At 40.6% G+C, this 15,842-nt stretch overlaps 1 long non-coding RNA gene across 1 annotated transcript in view; it reads right to left on the reverse strand.

The window, feature by feature from the left end:
- Positions 1 to 1,961: 1,961 nt before the first annotated feature.
- Positions 1,962 to 15,842, reverse strand: part of LOC139044555 (uncharacterized) — a 30,601-nt gene continuing 16,720 nt past the window's right edge. Inside the window, exons 3-4 of the long non-coding RNA XR_011501567.1 lie at positions 4,566 to 4,693; positions 1,962 to 2,430 (exon numbers count right to left, since the gene is read on the reverse strand). This is a non-coding gene — a long non-coding RNA (uncharacterized lncRNA). The remainder of the gene's footprint in view (positions 2,431 to 4,565; positions 4,694 to 15,842) is intronic.

Raw genomic sequence — 15,842 nt, forward strand, 5'->3', positions numbered from 1 at the left:
GAACGTGACCTTGAAGATGAGAGTAAGCATCTGCCAAACGGGGATTCAGTGCATGCACTGCAGACATATATGGGAAGAGGGGACAGGCAAGACATCAGGCCGTTTATACTAGTTCCTAAACCACATCCAGAATTACATGGGGGCTTTTTAACACTACAGGTGTGCACAGGCCAAAGGAGCCTAAGCAGGTTGTAGGTGAGAACAAAATGACATATAATGGGCATGGAGAGTGCACAGAGACTGGAAGGAACTGAACAGCCGTGTGCCTGCTTTGTGCTTGGTGCTTTACATGGGCCTCCTCGTTTACCCCCCACAGCATTCCCTGACAAGTGTGGGCTTCCCCATTTAACCCCCTCCTATTCCCCCTCCTGCTTGCAGTGGCAACCTTTACCTTTCCACCGACTCCTCTCAGCCACTTTTGGATGTGTTCTTCATTCCCTGCTTGTTTTGCAGCTACTGCACTCCCCTACCCTGTCCACCCCTTCAAACCCACATTCTCTAAATGATCAACCACACACAGTCATTTCCTCAGCTCCATTCTCACCTCAGCCCACCACCTTCTGGCACCTGTGCCTGCCTTCTCTCTAAAACTGGCTTCGCCAATGTCACCACAGGACCCCTCATGGCTAAAAGTAATGGCATACTTTCCATTCCTTCTCTTACTGACTTTTTGGCCACATTTAACCTCCGAGATTTAGCTTTAGAGTCACCCATCTAGCTACTTGTTGGCCATCCCACAGCTTCTTCAAACCTCAGATTCAATATGTTACAAGCTGCACTCATCCTCCCCAAACCTAATCTTATCCCACATTCTCTGCATCAGTAAATGGCTCCAGAAACACCTGGGCTTTAAGCAGATCTCTCCTCTATCCTTCAGCCCCAAAGCCCTCTCCCTCACCCCCCACAGCACCACACTCAGTTCAGGTTGTCACTGTCACTCACCTGGCATCCCATCCCCCCACTGTCCCACCACATCTCTAATCTGTGCCCTGGAAGGCAGTCCAGGGGATCTTTCTAAAGTGCAACTCTGATTATGTCAGTCTCCTCCTTCAGATTTTTCCATGGATTTCTACTGTCTCCCAAATCAAGTCTAAGCTTCTTAATGTGGCTTGCAAGACCCTCTCCAAGCTTCCTCTTCAACACGTCCCCTGCTGCACCTGACAACCCAGCTGTACTGTCTGCTCTTCCTTCACTGGAGGTGCTGCCTCCTCTCTCTGGCTGTTTCCAGTGCCTGAAACACCACCTCCTGGCTTTTTTTCTGGTTGGGTCCTTCCAAATCTTTAAGTCTCCGCTTATAATCACTTCCCTGAGTCCAGGTTAAATATCCGTCTTTCAGCCCTCCATTGTATTAGAAATGCTCTCAAAACTGACTTCCACTTAACCAACTCACTTGACACACATCATTTCCCTTGTAAAACACAGTGACTCCAGCCGTGGCCTCACCGGAGCTCGAAGGCAGTCAACTGCTCTGAGCACAGCCCAGCTCACTCCTGCTCCCACTAGTTGAATTGAATCGCACGCTTAACAAGAGTCGGATGTGTTTGTTCCAAACTCATTTTATACTGGTTTTCCTTGTTGTAACTACGTCATTCAATGAAATATTATGTAAATTCATAAAATATGAGTACAGAAGGAAAGTTGTTCTCTATGAAAAATAATGTAGGAAGACACAAATGTGAGTTGCTGAAAAACTGCTGTTATGTCGTGAATGGATGCAAAAGCTATAAATGGGAAGAAATCACAAATCTAAACAGATTCTACTCTGAGACAGATTTGCAGGATCTAAGTTCTTGTCCCATTTTAAAGAAATTAAAACTAGAAATTAAAAAAATATACATATATATATGTATGTATAAAATGGGTGTGGTTTATGCCAGAAAGATGACTTGGAACTTCAATTATTGGACACATACCTAAAGAAAAGTCCTTAGCCCTACATCAAAAGATTGGCAAAATAATATACACTTATATGACTTTTTTATTGAGGCAAATTCACATAATATGTAATTAACCATTTTAAAGTGTACAATTCAGTGGCATTTAGTGCATCCACAATGCTGTGTGACCACCACCTCTCTGTAGTTTCAAAACTTTCTCATCACCCCAGAAGAATACCCCGTACCCTTTAAGTAATCACTCCTCAGGCCCCGCCCATCCCCTGGCAACCCCTGATCTGCATAAATTGAAATAGAACATTTACAGCACACAGATAACATGTTTTATGATTCTCTACTTTGCTGATTTGTTTGATTAATCCGTTAAATATTGGTCCAGCTCAACTGGATAAGTGTGCCATCCTCACAGCTCTGGATTATTCTTGCCTGGCCTCCACCAGGCTTTGCAGGCGGGGGCCGCGTTCCAGCTGTTCGTCCTCGGGTCTGCAGCACCTTCCACAATGTCTGGCACACAGTGTGCTCCATATCTGTGGGACTAATTCACATTACCAAGAAGTTAATTAATTTGTCCAAGGAAACATAGCTAGTAAATGGTGAGTCATAATTCAAGCCTACGTTTCTCTCAAGACACACTAAGCAGAAACTGGGGCCTGTTTGGGAGGCGAATTTGACAGCACTCACCCTGCAGTTGATGCTGAGAAGGGCTTACTATGTGCCCGGCACAGTTCTAAGCCCTTTCCAAGTACTACATCATTTAATCCTCCTAACAACCCTATGAGGTGAAATAGTACAATTAGCCCAGAAATTCTGGGGTGGGAGGTGGAGATGCCTAAATCCTGTCCAAGTATGACAGGAACGAGAGGAAGGCTTTGAGTCCAGGAGGAGCATAGTCAAACCCAGGGAAGGACCATCATCCTATCACTTTAATGACAACTTTCAGGACTGACTTTGGGGAGGAAGACTTGGGTGAGAAGGCTGAAATGGAGCCTGCTCTAGAGTTTGTCCTACACACAGAGACACATCTCGGGTTGGGTCTCACATATGTTTGGTTGCAGTTCTTGTGGAAATGCCATTTCTATGCTCTTTTGCTCCGCTGGGTACCACTGCATCCTGCAGGTACCACTATATCAACTGTGAACTAGAACCTGCAGTCTCCCTGCTAGTCCGGCTGCACCTCAGGCTCCACCGTGCCTGTGCCGATCTGGGAACCACTGCCTTCTGCACGGGCTCCAGGCCACCCATCCTGCTTCTGGGCAGGTTACGCTGGATGCTGCCACCAAAACCCCAGAGCAAAGACGGCCACACTGCTCAGTGGTCTGGGACACAGTGGACGGGAATGTCTCCTTCCAATTACTCCCTGCATCGGATGTTACCAGAGCAATACTGGCCTGCTCTTTGAAGTCTTACGGGGCTTGGGTGAAGATGGATCTCCTGGGTGTGGATGGGTCTTCTGGTTTTTATTCACAGTCCTCTCTCTCTTCCAGGACTCAGGACTGAGTCCCTGGAAATCTGGGCCTGGGGCAAATGTGACTGACCCTGACATACCTGGAGTAACCACTCTGCTCCAACAACTAAGGTTTGTAACTGTGGGCTGGTCCCACCGGCCTCCCCTCCCCTCAGTCCCTCAGGCAGGGTCACGTGATTCTGAATTCTAAAGGTGGTTGGCACTGTGAGCCTGGAGCTGGAACTCCATCTCCCTCGCCTCACGAGCAAGTGTGGAAATCAGAAGTGAAAGAAAAGCAATCTGAGGCCTTTAAGAGATGGCGCTCAGGGGCTGGCTCCGTGGCCGAGTGGTTAAGTTTGCGCTCTGCTGCGGCGGCCCAGGGTTCGGATCCTGGGCACAGATATGGCGCCGCTTGTCAGGCCACCTAGAGGCGGTGTCCCACATCCCACAACTAGAAGGACCTGCAACTAAGATATACAACTGTGTACAGGGGGGGTTTGGGGAGATAAAGCAGGAAAAAAAAAAAAAGATTGACAACAGTTGTTAGCCCAGATGCCAAGCCTTAAAAAAAAAAAAGAAAAAAACAAGGAAGATCGGCAACAGTTGTTAGCCCAGGTGCCAATCTTTGAGAAAAAAAAAGAGACGGTGCTCAGAATTCGGTGAACCCTTGATGACAAAGACTTTTAGCACTAAGTTATATTCTGAATTTCTCTGGGAAGGTTTTGTATTTTGTTCAGAACTTTAGGGAGTTCTGTGAAGGGAAATAAAGAAGGTATGAGAAGTGCAATTTTATAACCTAGTGGTTTAATTTCTATCCTGTCCTATCACTACAGGAGTTATATTAGTGGAATTCTCCTCACAGGCCAGTTTAACACCTTGGTTGGGATGCATCTGTTGAGGAAGACCTCCATGCAGAACACCGTAATGGGCCCCTGGGGGGGTTAGGACAAAGTGGGGTGAACTCGGATCCCTCAGAGCACTCCCGGCATGCATGGGGACACAGAGCGACCCAGTCGATACCCTGTGAGCATTCCAAAGTTCTGAAGGTAGTGTTAGGGGTGACAGTTATGTTCTCCTTTTTGCTTATCCACACTCTCTAGTTTTCTATGACATATACATATATTGGTTGTATAGTAAAAAATGAACCAAAATTAAACAAGGATAAATACTCTTCAATCAGAGTTGGCACCCAGTGCCCTGAGGCTCAGTCCTCCCTTAGCCTTCACCTTTCTCCTTGAGGACTGGATGGAAGTGCTGACAGGGGACCCAAGGACCTCTGGTCCTATCTCTTCGTTTGCTCCCTCTGCTTGTTCACTGAGCAAATGGATACACTCGACACCTCATGGAAGCCTTGCTGTGAATTGAAAACTCCAAATTGTTACGTTACATAATAATAACAATAGTAATAATAATAATAACGTATCTGAGGCTTTTACAAAATAAATAGGCTGGTTGTTGAATGAGTATTAACCCAAAATAAAAGAAAAAGGCTTTAAACGAAATGTTTCTCACTCTGCCTCTCTGTTATCCATTTTTCAATATGATCCTAAACAAATAAAATATTCTACTCTAAACATTCCATTTTTAGTCACAAAAGCTTTTAGTAAGATTTTTCTAAAAGTATACAGAATTAGATCAGTTTTCGGCATTTTTTTCTTTTCCCAACCGATTTAAGAACCATACTCTTATGGACATAATTCTTGTGAACCAAGCAGGCAGTAAAAATTTTAGGGTCTGAATTAAAATCTCTCTTCAATAACTGCCTTCCTGTAATGTCTCTTTACATCTTGGCTCTCGTCTTCATCATCATCATCGTCACCACTGCAAACATCTAGATCAGACACGAAGTTCACAAGTCATCTCTACACACAGCATCTCTCCCATAGTTGCCCTACTATTCCCATTTTATTGAGGAGGAAACTGAGGTTCATGGAGGCTGAATGACTTGCCTATGATCTCGTAGCTGGTTCAAGTACATAGCCAGGCCTCATTCCCGTATCTGCCAGCTCTACATTTTTTATTCTTTATTCTACCATACTGCTCTTCCATTTCCTTTGTTACTGGCTTTTAGTAGTGGTGACATTTGGCCTGACTTAGAAAATTTTAAATTAAACCTTTGAGCAGCTACTTTTACCACAACCCCAAGAGACTACCCCAGGGGTACAAGCCTAGTCTGAAAGGAGGAGCCCTCCCATCTCATTCTGTGTCTGTCCGCCCTTTACAGTCTAAGCACCAAAGCTTAAGGACATGCCTTCGAAAAATCGAAACTGGGAGGGTGGAGGGAAGAAAATAAATTTTAGAATTTTCTCTATATTACAATTGGTGGCGAGGCAGCTAACGTCTCTCTCCAATCACTATTGTTTAAAAAGTTCTTTGAAAATATGCAGTGAACAAAATGCTCTGTTAGGACGAAGCCTAAGCAACAGCAGGTGAGGCCGTATCCAAAAAGAGATCCGGACTATTGAGCTAGATTGAAATTCTGGATCTGGGGTTTCAAACCTGCGCGGCATCTTGCCTCAGAGAGTAAGCACATAAGACCAGGGGCATAAGTTGGCATAAGTATGTCACATGCAACATTTGGGACATATTTATACTAAAAATCATTCTTTGTGAAATTAAATTTAACTGGGCATCCTGTATTTATCTGGCCACCCTACTTTAGGGGCTAATCCACAGGACAGCCTTGGCCCAGGCGCAGAGAGAATGCTTGTTTGGGGACGTTCCTGGTAAACCAAGAGCTAGGGCTGAGCTGATGCAAGCACGTCTGAAATAAGTCCTAGGTTGTGCATGTACGTCTTCCTCCTGTGTTTCATCATCCGCTTGAGCCTTTTGTCTTTGATTGAAAGTCTCTGTAAACTGTGCCTGAGCACCACGGCGTTAATCACAGGCCTCCTGAAGTATTTTCATATTGTGTGTAATAAATGCCCATAGACTTAGGAGTTAAAGTAAGAACTACTCACCACAATATTTAGTTAAAATTACAAAGGGAGTGCAAATTAAGCCATCGTTTTGTTAAGGTGTATATTATAAGTCTTATTTGATTTCCCCATGTTCTTACATGGATGTTTGTATAACTGTTGTGTCAAGACCTTCACTGATAAAGTATTTCAATTAGCTGCTAAAAGAAACACATTTAAGGAGTTACAACTGATGTACATTTGGGCTAAATACCTATAATCAGAGTTGTTTCTCACCTGCGTCCCTCTTACTGATGTTATGTAACAAGTGGCCCTGATTGCCGGCAACAGCTCGTCTAACACGTTCCCATTTGTATGGGAATCGCATAAAAATCATGACTCACTAGAACTTCCAAAAAGAAAGTGATAGTAGGTTTAGGCTAGATAAGCTGTATGGTTACTTTATCACTTCTGGAGCTCTAGTTTCTAAATCACCAGGATTTTTCAGATCCTTCTCCATAGGACTGATTTGAGACCCCCTGAGAGACTAAATGATAAGGGGGGATTGGGGGGGGACTTAGAGAAACTGGTGACAGGAAGGTAGTGAGCAGCTGCCTTCACGCTCACCCACCTCTGTGTGTCCAGCCACTTGCCACTCCCCAGGGAACCAGGGCCGACAACTTGGTTGAGCTCTTACATGCAAGACCGGCTGAAGTGAGGTGAAAGGCAGGGCTGGTAGCAGTAGCAAGAGTGAAGAGATTCGGTGCAGAAAGGTACAGACAAGTGCAATCCCCCCCACCCCCCAGCAACCTTTTCTGTCCCTGTGAGGTTTGTGTGATGATTACGTCCCATTCAACAATCTTCCAACATGGTCTTTTATAATCGTGAAATCATCATCAATATTTTTTCTCATGAGCCATTTATTCTCTACCTCCTTCTTTCATAACCTCGTAATCTCAGTTCACAGAAGTGACCAGAGAATTCTCAAGATCTAATTCTATCCCACTGCTTTCCCCAAAATCACCTTAATGTGGTGTTCTGGGAAATTCATGGAACACATCCTTGTCAGAGATAAGTAGCATCTCTGTGTCAAGGCAGCTAATTTCTCTTATGTATAACTCAGCATAAGATCTTTATTTAACGGTTAAAGAAGAAAAATTTTCCCATTGCTCAATTTCATGACTTAATCGGGTCAACCCAAGATATGGGCAAATCATGCTTTTCCTACAAAGCCATCACAAGAAACCTGGGGCGGCCCCTTGCCTGTGGGAAGTTTAAAGAATGAAATTGACTCGTGACATCATTCCTTGTCTTCCATATGCCCTGTGTATGAGAAATTCCACCTCTGAGAACTTGGTAGAGAACAGGAGTCCTCCCAGCTCTGCTCAAAATCATTTCCACGAGATAGTGAGTCTAAGAAAGTGCTCAGAAAAATCCAGTGCTTCCAGATTTTTAAGAAGGCTTCTTTCTCCTGTTTTGAATCTCCTTCTCCAGGCCTATGTAATGTTCTTTATCCCAAATAAATGTAGCCAAGCACCTCCAAATACCCCAGAGAATGCAGAGCCTTGAGGGGGAGAATTTTATTTTATAATGTAAATTTATTTAATATAACTTTCTGAATAGATAAAACGTTCACATGTTTCAGGAATTAAAATGACATAAAGAGGTATACACTGAAAAGCTGTTTCACCCCCTTTTCCCATCCACCCTGATACTCCCTGATGCCTCCTATCAGTTAGCACTCGAGTTGGTTTCCCGTGGGGTCTTCCAATGTTTTTATGAGTACACAAGCAAACGTTAATTCCTCTCCTTATTTTCCTACATTTCTTATACAAAAGGCAACATATGCTATACGTGTTCTGTAGCTTGCATTTTTCATATAAAGTACATCCTGGAGATCACTTCATATCAGTACGCAGCATTTATTGAACTGTATAGAGTTTCCTTGTCGACAGACGCTCAGGATGTTCCTTAACTCTCACCATCGCAAACAACGCCGCAGTGACAACTGGTCTGCATGTCCTTTTGTACATGCACAGGTATAGCTGTGGGTATATCTGTATGTTCAGTTAGGATACGTTCCCAGAAGAGGAACTTCACAGAATTTTGATTAAACACTTCTGTTTTAACACTTTTCAAAGAGTGGCTTGTATTGTAGTTAGTGTTGTCTGTCTCCTCACTATTTTATGGGCTTCTGGAAGGCATGAACTGTGTTTCATTCATCTTTGCATCCACAGCCTCTACCACAATATCGAGCATGTTAATACTGAATACAAACTAATGTTCTTAGTGTAACTATAACCTTGAGAACATTAAAATAACTCCTCAACTTAGAAGGCTACCCCAGGGTGTGGACTAAGAGGCACTTCCAAGTTTCCATCTGAGGATGAAGGCGGTTGTTAAGTCCAGCCGATGCTGACTCCTAGTGATGCTGTGCATAGCAGAGTGCATCCCTGCCCAGTCTTTTTGCACCATCCTCTAGCCTTCCAGTTCTCTATCAGACAACGTTCTGCTGCTATTCGTAGGGTTTTCATGGCCAATTTTTTCAGAAGTGGGTGGCCAGGTCCTTCCTCCTGGTCTGATTTAGTCTGGAAGCTCTGTTGCAACCTGCCCACCATGAGTGACCCTGCTGGATGTGAAATACCGGTGGCACAGCTTTCAGCATCACAGCAACATGCAGCCACCACAGTATGACAACTGACAGACAGGTGGTGTGGTTCCCTGATGGAGAAACAAACCTGGGCTGTGATGGTGAGAATGCTGACTATTAATCACTAGACCACCAGGGCTGAGTAAGGAAGAAGATGGGACTAAAACATGCCAAGCCAGGTGAAAATATTGAATAACGAAGGAGTGGAAGTTTCAAAGATGAGGAGGATTCTTCAAATCCAGGACCACATCATGTAAATTTCCTGGGTTAATTGCACACAGAGAAGCTGAACGGTAAAAATGGAGAGGAAGCCTGGAGGACTCTTGCCTGATGAAGCTCAGCCACTGAGTCACTGAGAATAGCACTTCCTTAGAAGCACAGCCCAAGACAGGGAGTAAAAGTAATGCACACCTGCATTAGAATCTAAGCAGAGAGGGAGACTGCGTAAATGTGTGTGTGTGTCTCACATGATTCTAATTCACCTTCATCTTCATTTTCATGATAGGTTGTGTGAATGGCTCCTGATTCTGCTCGGCAGCCCCCACCCTGCATTTGTCAGGAAGGCTGCTAGCAAGCTTTGACGAAAACTCAGACCTGGTCCTAAACTGATGGCAGCTGTACTTCCCAGCTCTTTCCCTCACTATCCCAGGGCTGTCTCCTCCCCAGCCATTGCTGCCACCCTAGCACACAAGCCACAGGAGGATTCTCTCTCTTCACTAAGTCATCACTGACCATCCCAGCTGCCCCCGAACTATGTTTAACCAAGTGTGAAGAGATGGAGTGGCAGGCAAATGTGCCACACACAGAACTCGTCTCAGCCTGTGTCAGAAATGCCTGCTTCTCAAAGTGTTAGTGAAAGGTAAGTAGGTACAATCTCTTTGGTTGTATCCATAATGTGGCAATATCATCTGAAAATTGTAAATGTGTTTTTATACAGCAGTTTCACTTCAAGTAATGAATTCTACAATACACTTATAAAAGTACACGAAAATACGCATGTCTTCTGAAGTATTATTTGAAACAGCAAAAAGTCTAAAAATCCCAAAATACTCATCAGTATGGGATGATATATTCATAATAGCATGTTATTTGATACCCTGCACAGCTGCTGTAAGAATGAGGTGGATCCATGTGTTGGGCATGGATCGACAGCCAAAACACATTGCTAAGTGAATAAAAGCAAGTTCAGAATGGTAAATCTATTGTATGATTTTAATTGAGTTTTTAAAAGAAGATATGCTTTCATGTGAATTAAAAATGTTAAAATATATGGGAAACTATTATTAACGATTACCATTGGGGAATAGGATTAAGGAGGCAAGAGGAAAAGAACTTTTTTTTACCTTATATCCTATCTGTTTTGCCTTTATAATTAAAAAGTGCACTCATAGCCAATCTATTATTTCTTAGGTTCCTAAGGTGTGCAATTTATATAGGGTTTAGTGATCATTTTTGACTCAGAATAACCATCGCTTTAAAAATCCTCCAAAAAAGTTCCTCAAGGCTGAGTGAAGAGCTATGGTTGTCCTTCCTGGAGGTTCAGAGAACCAACCGCAGCTTTATGGACATAGGCTCAAAATCCAACTCATGCAGAAAGCTTAGTAAAACTTCCTGTGGTTACAAAAATCACTGTGTTGAGCCCTAAGACTTTTGCTGAGGTTGGCAATAATTTTAATATCACTCTTGCCCACCCACAAACTACCACCCGACACTTACCTGAACACATCTTTTAGGAGACGCGTTTTAGTTTCGATATTGTGTTTGCAGCAAGATTTCCCATGAACTAGACTTTAAAATTATGAAAGATTTTCTACCATATTTTACAAGATCAGGGAGAAGTTAAAAAGAGAAGGTGCTCCTGTATCATACAGGAGTCCTCTTGCTAAAGAAGAGACTGCTCATGGCAGACTTGCACAAAATGGTAGATTCTGATATTAGGTTTTCAAATCCTGATAATTGGAGCCATTCAATCAGTCTCTGTGCCTGATCCTGAAGAAAGAGAACCTGAGACAAGAAGCAAGAAGATGAGAAAATCTCAAGGCAAGAAAAAAATTGTGGTCGATACAATTGGCAGTAGACTCAAACAGGCGCTCTGGAGGCAAGGCTTTAATCAAGAAGCTGGAACATAGCAAAATTTCATTTGGAACTTAATTTCCAAGTCACCTACCTTTTCCAAGAATTCCTGTTGCTAAGATGATGTTGTCCTTGGTTACTAATTTAACAAAGTTTTCCAGTGTCAAAAAGTTTGAACACTTTGCCTTTCTCTCAGCAACGCAGAAAAAATAAAATTGTGGGGTGTACAACATTAATTAAATGCCTTGTACGATTCCTCTTCTCTCTGGAATAGTACTTCATATTTACAAATGTAGAGAAACCTACATTTTCTTGGTAGTGAGACAGCAGGTCTATACTAGAAGCTAACAGACAGATAGACCAAGCAAACAGGTCGTTCATCTTGCTGTGATTATAACCAGGTCTCGTTTGTGGAAGTAATCCATGCCTGAAATTCATAAGCAATCTTAGGAGATCTTCAGAACCAAAACATACACTTGAGGTTAGCCCCCAAACCTTTGAGAACTTCCATTTTGTGACTAAATGCTAACGCACAATAACATTGAAACAAGGAAAAGAGGAGTTAAAAGATCAGCAAAAGAGGAGGAAACAGAAATTAAGGAAAAAATAACGAGAGCAGTAACACAGCAATAATTATACCTGTGCTTGCCTAATTCATGTATTACCAAGCAATTCATCTTCAATTATAAAGCGAATGTAGCTTTCTAAGAAAAGTTTGCTTCCACAAAGTCAACAGGTTCCAAGCATGTTTGGCAATTTAATTTCAAATATATGTGTTGGTGCATTTGGAGGATTTAAGGCATTAGCCTCCAATATTTAGATCCAGGTATCCAGAAATAAATTATCTTGTCAATTAACAGGAGTTCCAAACGCACATCAGTCCCTATTATTGGGATGGTAAGGCTGAAAGTATATTTTTGAACTCAATTCTCCAGAAAACTTACACATAAATACCCATCCAAAGTCCACAGGCTTGGGATATCTCTTCAAATTCATTTTGGAATAGAATATTTTCTTCTTTGAACCACTAATCAACTTTATTATGTGCAGTTTCTACAATACAAGTCTATTTGCCCCAATGTCTTAGCATCATAGTACCCTCTCATCAGGATATTGGTTAGATTCCCCAGTGTGAATCACTTATCCAGTTGCTTGCCTGATTATTCACGTGTTTTTGAGATTTGTGAAACGTGGCAGATAAACAGTTTTATGCTGTGTGCAGCTTGGAGGGCAGCCAATGTCTGTCTGCCTATACAGTATATTTACTCTCCTTCCTCAAATCTCTCTCCCATACAGAGCAGCAGTATTCTAAGAATAAAATCAGTGTAGAATGCAATCCAGTAATGTCATTGCAGAAAACAGCAGGTGCCCATCCACTCATTTGTGGTGATTCTTGCAGTGAAGAAAGTGAATCAATGATTCACCCAATGGACAAAGAAACGTCACAGCGCATATTTGGAAAAGTCAAATGTGGGAAAGGAACGCAGGGAAGGATTCTCATCAAAACGTGTGCTCTGATTTTAGAAAGGAAAACCTCCCACCAGAAAATCAGGAATTTTGTTGTAAGCGATGGCATGTTCCCTCTCTCCCTGCTCCTTCTGTTTTATTGCTTTTGTGTTGTACTTCTAAAATAAATATCAATAAATCATTGCAGTTAGATACTCCAATATAGACAGAAATGTACTTGACTCCCTACAGTCATTACAATTGGAGGGGACTCTGATTAGGATGCTTTACTTAATTAAGTGATATCGTCTAAAGAGAGTTCTTCCCTCCATTTTCTGTTTAACAGTCTTATAAAACACCAACAGAGGAAATTCATTCTGTTGTTTGCTTTCCTTATTGTAAATGGTTTCTTCTCATTCACAGTTTACAGAAGACGTGGTGTTAATGGAATGGCTAATAAGCCGAAGGCTGTGGTTCAGCTACACGCAGAGCCTGTTCAGATCAGCCCAAGCTACACTAGGCTTGAGCATATTTCCTCCCTCTGGCCCAGAAATGTACTTTTAAATTTAATTTTACAACATTTGTAACCTGAAATTAAGATGACTCGAAAGAAAATTTTTTTCTGAGAAATCCTTCTTAATCTGGTTTACGTACAGCTCAGCAGAGACCTTAAAAATCTGTTTCTTTGAAAAAATAGAAAAAATGGGCAAAGAATAAGCAATCGTATGCATAAAATGCTATTTGTGAGGCACTTTAATTTTACTGAAAGAAGTCATTAAATTTGGATTGCCAATACAAATATGATTATATATGTTTTCTAAATAAAATGGTATTATGTTGCAACTGAACTCATCCATTTATTGTTTGTTTACCCAATGCTCAAACGCATGTTTTATTCATAGATGTCTGGGAGAAAAAAATTTTGCTTGATAATCACACCAAGCATATTTAACAAAAGAGGTTCTCCTTTTATTAGTGAACAAGTTTAAGCAGAATGATTTCATTTTTTTTCCATTTGTTTAATTCAGACTAGAAAACTCCTCAGTATACAGCTTTTGTTTCTCCCCCTGCTGCCTTACGCCTTTAATGTATGCATACCTATCCACTGATGGGAAAATATCGTTTCCTACAACTCCTCCTCCTTTTTCCTTCTTGACTATCCTCTCAGCTGATTTCTGGTTTGGGTTAGTTTTCACTCATTGGTTCTGTCAAATCCTGTACAAGACAGACAAATTGAAGCCAAGTAAATAGTTCACTATCCTGTTGAAGATTTTGAACTCTCTTTCATTAGAATGAATTTGAATTCTAAATATATTTACTCATCCCTTTAAAAGTAAACAATATACTTATATTTTTAAAGAAATTAAAAATTGATAGAAAGTAGTGAAGAAAGGAAAGATTTATTAATATCTATGAAATTGTTTTCATTACCAAATAAAACATTTTAACAAAATGTTTGCAACTTTAGCAGAATAACAATGACCTAGCATCAAATTTAGCAACTTAATTTCCATCTATTTAAAAGCAACATAAATGTGAACACTTTTTAAAATGAACTCAACCAGTTTACAACACATTTTTTTGCCTTAACACAATATGCAGCTAAAAGCACTTAATGATCTGAAAATTTTAAATATATACGTCTCAAAATACAAAAATGAATATTAATGAATCACATGCAAGAGGCTTTTAATTAATTGCTAAACTATTAAAAGAACACTTTATAACATTGCTAGAAACCTGAATTGTTTTAATTCCTGACCTGTATAGCTTGGTTATTTTTCAAGCAAAATAATAATAGTAATAAGAATAATCCATAGCTGCATAATGAGTTAATTAAGGTATGACTCTAAGTTTTTTAACCGCATAGCACTAGTCCTGCATAAAAACGCTACCTGGAAACCTTGTGAAGTTACATAAGTTTTTTTTAACTCCCAAGTTAAATCAGCTCGATCTATAGGAAACCATAGAAAAACAGTAAAACAATGTACCCCCTGGACATGTTACCAAAGTGAATTCCAGAAGTTGCTCGTAATTGCTTTCATTTGTTTTAAAGATGTTCTTTACTAAAAACTATCCTTATATTAGTTCCAAAGTTCATTAAATATTAGCTATTTTCTAACTTTGTAATCTAGATAATTTTTACAACCAAAAGCTTAGTTATCTTACTTTCTATTAAACAAACTTCTTTATAGATTTTCTTTAAGCTCTCCATTTTAAAAGGTGCCTTTGTCCTGAAACTAAATATATGACATTCCTGCTCCCTAAGAAAATTTTTAAAGAACTGAATAACAGCAAGTAAATTCTGTTAGAAATTTAACTCCATTATCCTGTATTGGTGTACTTCTTTAAAAATAATTTTTAAAAATGAAGAAAGTGGCTTTTTTCTTAAGACTTTCAGATGAATGAGAATTGCATCTAATGAAGTACCACTGAGCTTAGAGTAGCTGCTGAATCATTATCTGGCAGAAGAATGTGAGTCCTATTTCGCCTGAATCAATTATTTTTATCAAATGACTTTTCTATCGAAATTGTTTGCTTTAGGAAACAATGATGTCAGAGAGACGCAGTTACTTTAATATGCATCTTAGAGCATTATTATTCCAATTCCTATAAACTAAACTAAATGCAGCAAAGCCAATTTCAGGCTGTTATTTATTAAAACCACTTTTTATTAGAGCAGGGAACATTCGTAGCTAATGCTCCAATATTGACATGCAAATATATCAGATTTTAAAATTTAAACACAAATATTACTATACATTTAATAGGCTCTTTAATCAGAGAAAATATTTACATCTTAACACAGGCTTTGTCTGTATTTGTAAGATGAGTATTTATCATCAAAGCTGCTGTTTGTTTCTGTAAAGCAGCAGAACGAGTAAATTTCCTAAAGAAGAGTAAATTTCCTAAAATCTAGCTAAGAGACTGACTCCTGCAATCAAGTTACCAAATCTGTGCAAAGAAGGGCACAAAAAAGAAAGTTTAGTGCTAGAGAGAAGATAGTCCTTGGAAACGATTATTTTTTTCTTTCTACAGAAATATATAATGAATGCTCAAGAAAGAAAATATTTGACAAAAGCTTTTTAGGGAGTGGAAAGAGAAAAAAACATCTTGTGTGATGTAAAAGGAGGAAACATACAAACCAAACCAAACAAACGAAAACAGTCAGAAGGGACTGTAACTGTTTTCTGCTAAAGCTTGTTTCCTTTTAGCAAGAGACGGCTGCAGTCTGAGGGTAAATTACTGCCGACAGCAAGGTGTACCTCATAAATATAGGAGGATGCACCCTCGACTCGTTTGGAAGACTATTTTCTTATTAATAGCACCAATTTCACAGCTATTTTTGCCTCTAAAAAGGGCACCTGTGAGACATTCACAAATCATATTTTATCAGGGAGAAAAACAACTATTGTCAGGATGTATATATTTCTGAT

Source organism: Equus asinus, chromosome 2 (genome assembly GCF_041296235.1).
Source record: "Equus asinus isolate D_3611 breed Donkey chromosome 2, EquAss-T2T_v2, whole genome shotgun sequence".
Classification (NCBI taxonomy): Eukaryota; Metazoa; Chordata; class Mammalia; order Perissodactyla; family Equidae; genus Equus; species Equus asinus.